Consider the following 8,293-nt stretch of genomic DNA (forward strand, 5'->3'; position numbering starts at 1 on the left):
TTGGCCACCCCTGATCTAGAGGATCCAGTTTGTTGGTATGAAAATGGGATTTTGAAGGCCAATCAAACTGGTTTAAACACTAGGGGGGCTTGGTTCTCAACAATGCAGAAAGGGGGGGATCTTTGGATTCCAATTCCCGTGGTGGCAGAATGGAGAAAAAGAGCCCAAGGGCTTTCTCAAAGTGTATCTGGGCCGTGCCACTTTTTACTGCAGGTGGAGGCTCAGAGGAACGCTCCTCCACTGGAAAAAGTCCCCTGCGTGTACAGAACAAGAGCACAGTGAGAAAGCTGGGCTGGAAACCTTTTCCCTGGCAGTCCCTCTGTAGGGAGCAGCCAAAGCACGTGTGCTTAACCCCACCCACACTGCACTCGGAAGCGATACACCTCCTGGTCCAGTTCATCCTGCTGTTTGTGAGAAGTAGCCCCAAGATGGCAGGCCGAAGCCCTGCTTACAAGGAAGCATCTCATGGAACACTGACTTCACTTCGCTTAAAAGCCGTGTTTTGCTGGCTAATTATCTAGCGATGGGTGCCATTTAGAGGCGATGTACAACCCACATGCCACATGCCCTTTCTGCCCCTGTATTGTTTAATGATTCACCCAAGGCTTTTCTTTCGTAGCAGAACCTCCTTCGCATATTAGGCCACACACCCCTGATGTAGCCAATCCTCCTGGAGCTTACAGCAGGCCCTGTGCTAAGAGCCCTGGAGGATTGGCTACATCAGGAGGGGTGGCCTAATATGCAAAGGAGTTCCTGCTACAAAGAAAGCTCCGGATGCACCCAATGGCAGGAAGCACTTTGTCCACCTCTTACCGGCAGTTCCGTTCAGCCCAGTAGACAGAAGTTCTGCACATTGGTTAACCCTCGCCTGGAGAAAACAGTGTGAGGAATTCCACATGCATTTTCTCTTGCCCAGCTCATGAATGTCTGGCGTAGCTGCGGCCTGCTGCTTATGTGATCATTCTTGTTTCAATAGCCTTGCTTATTTGCTGAAACGAGGCCATGCAAAGAGGTGATTGCAGCGTTTTCTGGCGAACGATTTTCGTCCTATTCTTGCTGGAAGACAAAGTTAGTTCCAGAAAGCATCAGCACTCGAGTTTTACTGTTTATCTAGTGAGAGAGAGAGCACTTAAAACTTGCCTCATCTGCTTTCGACAATTGCCTTAGGTTGGTTTGTTTTAAGTTTGCTTTGCAGCATGGTAGATTAGCGTTCACAGAGACTCAAATCCTTCCGGCACGCACAGGACTAGCCGTGTTCTTTGGGGCACAACTTACAAAGCGGGGGGAAAAAATGCACCCTTAATTTACAGAAAGCGCCAGCTGCCTTGAGTGAAATTCTGACATTTTGGAGAAGCTGATGGAAGTCCGTCAGCCAGGTTTTTCTCTGGACGTACCTTGAGAGTCAAGAGTGCCGTTTCCCGCGACATCTATTAACAGGAGCGGCAAGAGCCTGGACCCTAGATACGGGAGCTCGTAACTTGCATGGAAGGGTTTGCACAAATGTCCTGCCGCAGGAAAACGAAGCCAGGTGAACCCTTGTCATGCGGGCTAGCAGGGGTAGAGCCTGAGATTTTACCAGGGAACCTGTATTGTTTCCATCCAGCTTGTAAGACCAGCGGGGGATAACCACCACCCGGTGAGTCTGTTCCCCACTAATACGGCTCACATCATTCTGTCTTTGTGCACAGATCTCTCAAAGGAATTGTTCAACTGTAGGGGACCCAACTGGAACAGGCAGCCCTGGTGCCAGACCTAAATAAAAACCGATGTGTGGCCCTGAACGTCCAAGTACCAGACTGAAAGCCGCCATGAGAACAGGAGTAGAGTACAGATACAGTGTTCCTCTCTCTCTTCTCTGTGGTGTAAGCCGCGGGCATCAGGAAAAATACCCAAATGGGCCACTCCAAGAACACCAAGACCGGAACCGTTTGTAGTCCCTCAAGTTCTTCGACATGTCGCTAAGGAGAGCAGACCTACAGGCGATGCGGTTTGGAGATGCAAGAGAGAACTGTTCATTGGCTTTGGCTTGTTAGTTAATTACAATTAGCGTGCACAGCAGCTGCTGCCTACATGCCTGTTCTCCCCCCCCCCCTTCCAGATTGCTGTCTGGGTGACAGACAGCTACCTCCGAGGGGGAACGGCAACAGCTGAGGACGTCCATCTGTGTGCAGGTATCGACAGCCGTTTTCTGCAGGGAGGCTACAGCTCCGCACCAAGATGGAGATCTGGGCAGCATCGGAGTTATCAGTTTTATAAGTAGCGAGGAGCCATGCGAAACAGTGGGAAACACTGATGGTGTTGGGGGGGAGGATCTCAACCTGGCAAATACGCTGTGTTTACTTTATCATTGCCACCGAATGTACTTTAGTCTTTGGATTTGCAAATATTACATAAACTTGATATACTGTGTCTGGGTGACATGACTCTTTTTTTCCCCCACGGGAATTAGCTGTCGTAAACCGTAGCAGGGTTATATTAAGAACATAAGGGAAGCCATGTTGGATCAGGCCAATGGCCCATCCAGTCCAACACTCTGTGTCACATAAGAACATAAGAGAAGCCATGTTGGATCAGGCCAGTGGCCCTTCCAGTCCAACACTCTGTGTCACAGAAGAACATAAGAGAAGCCATGTTGGATCAGGCCAGTGGCCCATCCAGTCCAACACTCTGTGTCACATAGGAACATAAGAGAAGCCATGTTGGATCAGGCCAGTGGCCCTTCCAGTCCAACACTCTGTGTCACATAAGAACATAAGAGAAGCCATGTTGGATCAGGCCAATGGCCCATCCAGTCCAACACTCTGTGTCACATAAGAACATAAGAGAAGCCATGTTGGATCAGGCCAGTGGCCCATCCAGTCCAACACTCTGTGTCACAGAAGAACATAAGAGAAGCCATGTTGGATAAGGCCAGTGGCCCTTCCAGTCCAACACTCTGTGTCACATAAGAGAAGCCATGTTGGATCAGGCCAATGGCCCCTCCAGTCCAACACTCTGAGTCACATAAGAACATTAGAGAAGCCATGTTGGATCAGGCCAGTGGCCCATCCAGTCCAACACTCTGTGTCACATAGGAACATAAGAGAAGCCATGTTGGATCAGGCCAGTGGCCCATCCAGTCCAACACTCTGTGTCACAGAAGAACATAAGAGAAGCCATGTTGGATCAGGCCAGTGGCCCATCCAGTCCAACACTCTGTGTCACATAAGAACATAAGAGAAGCCATGTTGGATCAGGCCAGTGGCCCTTCCAGTCCAACACTCTGTGTCACATAAGAACATAAGAGAAGCCATGTTGGATCAAGCCAGTGGCCCATCCAGTCCAACACTCTGTGTCACAGAAGAACATAAGAGAAGCCATGTTGGATCAGGCCAGTGGCCCATCCAGTCCAACACTCTGTGTCACATAAGAACATAAGAGAAGCCATGTTGGATCAGGCCAGTGGCCCATCCAGTCCAACACTCTGTGTCACATAAGAACATAAGAGAAGCCATGTTGGATCAGGCCAGTGGCCCATCCAGTCCAACACTCTGTGTCACATAAGAACATAAGAGAAACCATGTTGGATCAGGCCAGTGGCCCATCCAGTCCAACACTCTGTGTCACAGAAGAACATAAGAGAAGTCATGTTGGATCAGGCCAGTGGCCCATCCAGTCCAACACTCTGTGTCACATAAGAACATAAGAGAAGCCATGTTGGATCAGGCCAATGGCCCATCCAGTCCAACACTCTGTGTCACAGAAGAACATAAGAGTAGCCATGTTGGATCAGGCCAGTGGCCCATGCAGTCTAACACTCTGTGTCACAGAATAACATAAGAGAAGCCATGTTGGATCAGGCCAATGGCCCAACCAGTCCAACACTCTGTGTCACATAAGAACATAAGAGAAGCCATGTTGGATCAGGCCAGTGGCCCATCCAGTCCAACACTCTGTGTCACATAAGAACATAAGAGAAGCCATGTTGGATCAGGCCAGTGGCCCATCCAGTCCAACACTCTGTGTCACATAGGAACATAAGGGAAGCCATGTTGGATCAGGCCAGTGGCCCATCCAGTCCAACACTCTGTGTCACATAAGGCAGTGAATTCCACATGTTAATCACCCTTTGGGTGAAGAAGGACTTCCTTTTATCCGTTTTAACCCGACTGCTCAGCAATTGCATCAAATGCCCACGAGTTCTTGTATTGTGAGAAAGGGAGAAAAGTATTTCTTTCTCTACTTTCTAACGCTGAGGTGTCAAACTCATTTTTTATGAGGGCTGGATAAGAACATAAGCCATGTTGGATCAGACCATTGTCCCATCCAGTCCAACATTCTGTGTCACACAGTGGCCAAAAAACCCAGGTGCCATCAGGAGGTCCATTAGTGGGGCCAGGACACCCTCCCATTTTTGCCCCCCTCCCTCAAGCACCAAGAATATAGAGCATCTCTGCTCCTGAAAGAGAGTTCCATCAATACACTGTGGCCAGTAGCCACGGATGGACCTCTGCTCCATATGCTTATGCAGTCCCTTCTTGAAGCTGTCTGTGCTGGAAGCCGTCACCACCTCCTGTGGCAGTGAATTCCATGTGTTAATCACCCTTTGGGGAGGGATGGTGGCTCAGTGGTAGAGCATCTGCTTGGTAAGCAGAAGGTCCCAGGTTCAATCCCTGGCATCTCCAACTAAAAGGGTCCAGGCAAATAGGCGTGAAACACCTCAGCTTGAGACCCTGGAGAGCCGCTGCTGGTCTGAGTAGACAACACTGACTGATGGACCGAGGGTCTGATTCAGTAGAAGGCAGTTTCATATGTTCATATATACAAATTCCATGTGTTAATCACCCTTTGGTATAAATCTGGTATAAATGTCACTTCGTTGTGCTAGGCCAAATGTACTGTAAAATGTAACACAAGGTTCCGGAGATATAAACTTTATAAAGGTGATTTCCGATGCCGAATGACAGTTGCAGGCGTGATTGGATTAGGGGTGATAATGCAGAGGGTTAGTAGGCATGGAGATACCAGCGTTGGTGGTGAGACAGGAAACCTATGTCTCCATTCGGTCCAGGAGGATTCAGACCAGGAAGATGCAAAGAATAAGTGGACATAAGTCTGACATTAGATCACAACATTCAGTGGCTGGCCTAAGATTAGCAATGCTCTTACAAAGGAATTTCAGGAGATTAGCGAGACTGCTCAATTGCAGTTGATAATGAAGCTCTAGACAATGATGCTCTAGACAAAATATCCACCTGGACTGAAATGAGAGAGAATTGTCCTGTCTCATTACCAATGAGTGCTGCTATCATTTGGCATCTGAAATCACTCCACTCTCCAAGATCTGACCAGTCCAAGCGTTTTAATGCCTAATTGGGGGGCGGGATATAAATCGAAATATAAATAAATAAATAAATAAAAATTTAAAATCCAGATTTTAAAAACAGGGAGTCCCCTGTGCAAGCACCAGTCATTTCCGACTGTGGGGTGATGTTGCATCACGATGTTTTCACGGCAAACTTTTTACAGAGCGGTTTGCCATGGTCTTCCCCAGTCATCTACACTTTCCCCCCAGCAAGCTGGGTACTCATTTTACCGACCTCAGGAGGATGGAAGGCTGAGTCAGCCTTGAGCCAGCTACCTGAACCCAGCTTCCACCGGGATCGAACTCAGGTTGTGAGCAGAGCTTAGGACTGCAGCTTTACCACTCTGCACCACGGGGTTCCTTAAAATCCAGATAGCAACAGAGAAATGCAGTCACTTTTAAACAAAACAAAACAAAACTTTTCAGAAAAAGCCAAAATAATTTCCTCAGTGTAAACGCTGCTTGTCATAAGACAGTTCCTTTGAAATGGGAGCTTGTACGGAATCCTGAATCCGTGGGAGTCTTGGAACGGACCTGCTTGTTCAGGAGCAAGTTGCTGGTATTAAAGAATCAACAACTCTTCAGTGGACTTATCTCTGTCTTCCGTGATATGAATATTCCTTAGCATTATTTTTGTTGTTAGCAAGAACTCGGAGAGCTTTTTTTGCTCCGTGTTAAGAACACTACAGTGTACGGATGTGCTTGGGGTCTATAATGTTGACACTTTTATTTCTCATGGTCCGTTTTCCTGGTTCGCTCATGTATCCGCCATGTTCCTTCGTAAATCTGGCTTGCTGTAAGAAGCAGAACGCAAGAATCGAGGGACTCTTCGTATGATGCTGGATAGCCATGCCTGGAATTCTTATACCTCGCTATAGCAAATGCTAGCTAACGTTTAGGTTTTCAAGATGGAAGAATAAAGATCTATCCCACCATCCTGATCCCTTTGATGATGATATTGGATTTATATCATAAGAGCATAAGAGAAGCCATGTTGGATCAGGCCAATGGGCCCATCCAGTCCAACACTCTATGGCACACAGTGGCCAAAAAACCCAAGTGCCATCAGGAGGTCCACCAGTGGAGCCAGGACACTAGAAGCCCTCCCACTGTGCCCCCCCCAAGCATCAAGAATATAGAGCATCACTGCACCAGACAGTATCTCACCCTTCACTCTAATTCTCAGAGCAGCTTACAATCTCCTTTATCTTCCTCCCCTGCAACAAACACCCTGTGAGGTGCTTGGGGCTGAGAGAGCTCTCACAGAAGCTACCCCTCTGCGAGAGCGATGACCGACCCAGGGCCATTCCAGCAGCTGCAAGAGGAGTGGGAAATCAACCTGGTTCTCCCAGATAAGAGTCCGTGCACTTCACCGCTACACCAAACTGGCTCTCTCTTTGCTTCTCAAAGCTCCCAAAAGCATACAACCGGAGGTATAAGAATGTCAGTAGAACTGGCTGGACTGACTAGTGGTCCATCGACTTCAGCGTTCTGTTTCATACCGCAGCCAACTAGCTGCGCCGAAGGAACGACAGCAGGGCATAGAGGCCGAGGCCTCTCCAGATCTGGAATTCAGAGGTTTACTGTATCTGAACGAGGCTCCCTTCACTCACAATGGCTAGTTGCCGTTGATAGACCCGTCCTCTGTGAATCTGTCTAATCCCCGTTGACAGTGATCTTTAAAGGTAGGCCTGGGAGAAATGCGACCCTTGGCTCACGTTTGAGCACCAGAGATTCTTATGTCTCTCTCCCGCCCCTCCCCTCCCCATCACATTACATATTCCTGTTCCTCCCAGCCAGGGCCGGATCGGGGGTGGGGAGAGGGGGGGTGCTTGCCCTGGGCACCACCGGAGGGGGGCCCCGCCAAATTGTGTATGGAGTCTATTCTATTCTATGGGCCCATAAGGGGGCACCATTTTAATTTTGCCGCCCCTCAAAAAACATGTAGATCCGGTCCTGCTTCCAGCCACAGAAAACCAAAACTCAAAACTCTTGCTCAGGAAAAAGCAACCTTTTTATTGTTTCCTTGCGAAAAAAAACTGCACTTTCAGTGCTTATGATCACTTTTGACATGTTTGTGGGGGGGGGGGGGGGTAATAAGATCACCAGAACCTAAACAGGATGTGTGTGTTTCCAGATTATGTTTCCTGTAACATTAGGCTCATTTGTTGTAGTGAATTCAGGCAAACCTTCCCTTCGGGTATATGGATGCAGGGCCGCCCCTAGGCTGTCTGGCACCCTAGGCAAGGCTAACTTCTGGCACCCCCCCGCTTCCAATGATAGCGTCACCAAGTCACATAGGGGCACCCAATTCGGAGCCCCGGAAGGCTGGCGCCCTAGGCAATTGCCTAGTTTGCCTATAGCAGAGCTGGCCCTGCAGGGACACTGCTTCTTATCTTTCAAAGCCACTTTCAAATGCTTTTCTCCCAACCTCAACTCCCGTTGTGGGATGTGGTTGTGAGATCAACCTGTTGGTCAAATGGCCAACTCGCCGCGCCACATTACACTCACACGCCACTGTCCTTTTTTGCTGCTACTAAACCGACTCGGGGCTTACCGGTGTGCCACTTCACCTCTGGAGTATTCCTATAGCTGTTTGATTTTTAACCCGCGACAAAACAGATGTTGTTTTAAACTGCCAGTGGTAGTTTATTTCCTTACACATTTCGTCAGATCTTGGAAGCTACGCGGGGTCGGCCCCAGTCAGTATTCGGATGGGAGATCACCAAGGAAGTCCGGGGTTGCTACAGAGACAGGAAATGGCAAATCGTCTCTAAGCATCTCTTGCTTTATAAACGCCATGGGGGTCTCTGTAAGTTGGCTTTGACTTGACAGCAAAAAAACCCCAGCCACAGAGGCTTTACCAACTCTGCAAACACACCAGCTTAGTCACCTTTTGGTCAGACCAGCAAACTTGGAAGAATGCAGATTGGTCACGGTACAAAAACT

This window comes from Heteronotia binoei, chromosome 17 (assembly GCF_032191835.1).
Source record: "Heteronotia binoei isolate CCM8104 ecotype False Entrance Well chromosome 17, APGP_CSIRO_Hbin_v1, whole genome shotgun sequence".
Lineage (NCBI taxonomy): Eukaryota > Metazoa > Chordata > Lepidosauria > Squamata > Gekkonidae > Heteronotia > Heteronotia binoei.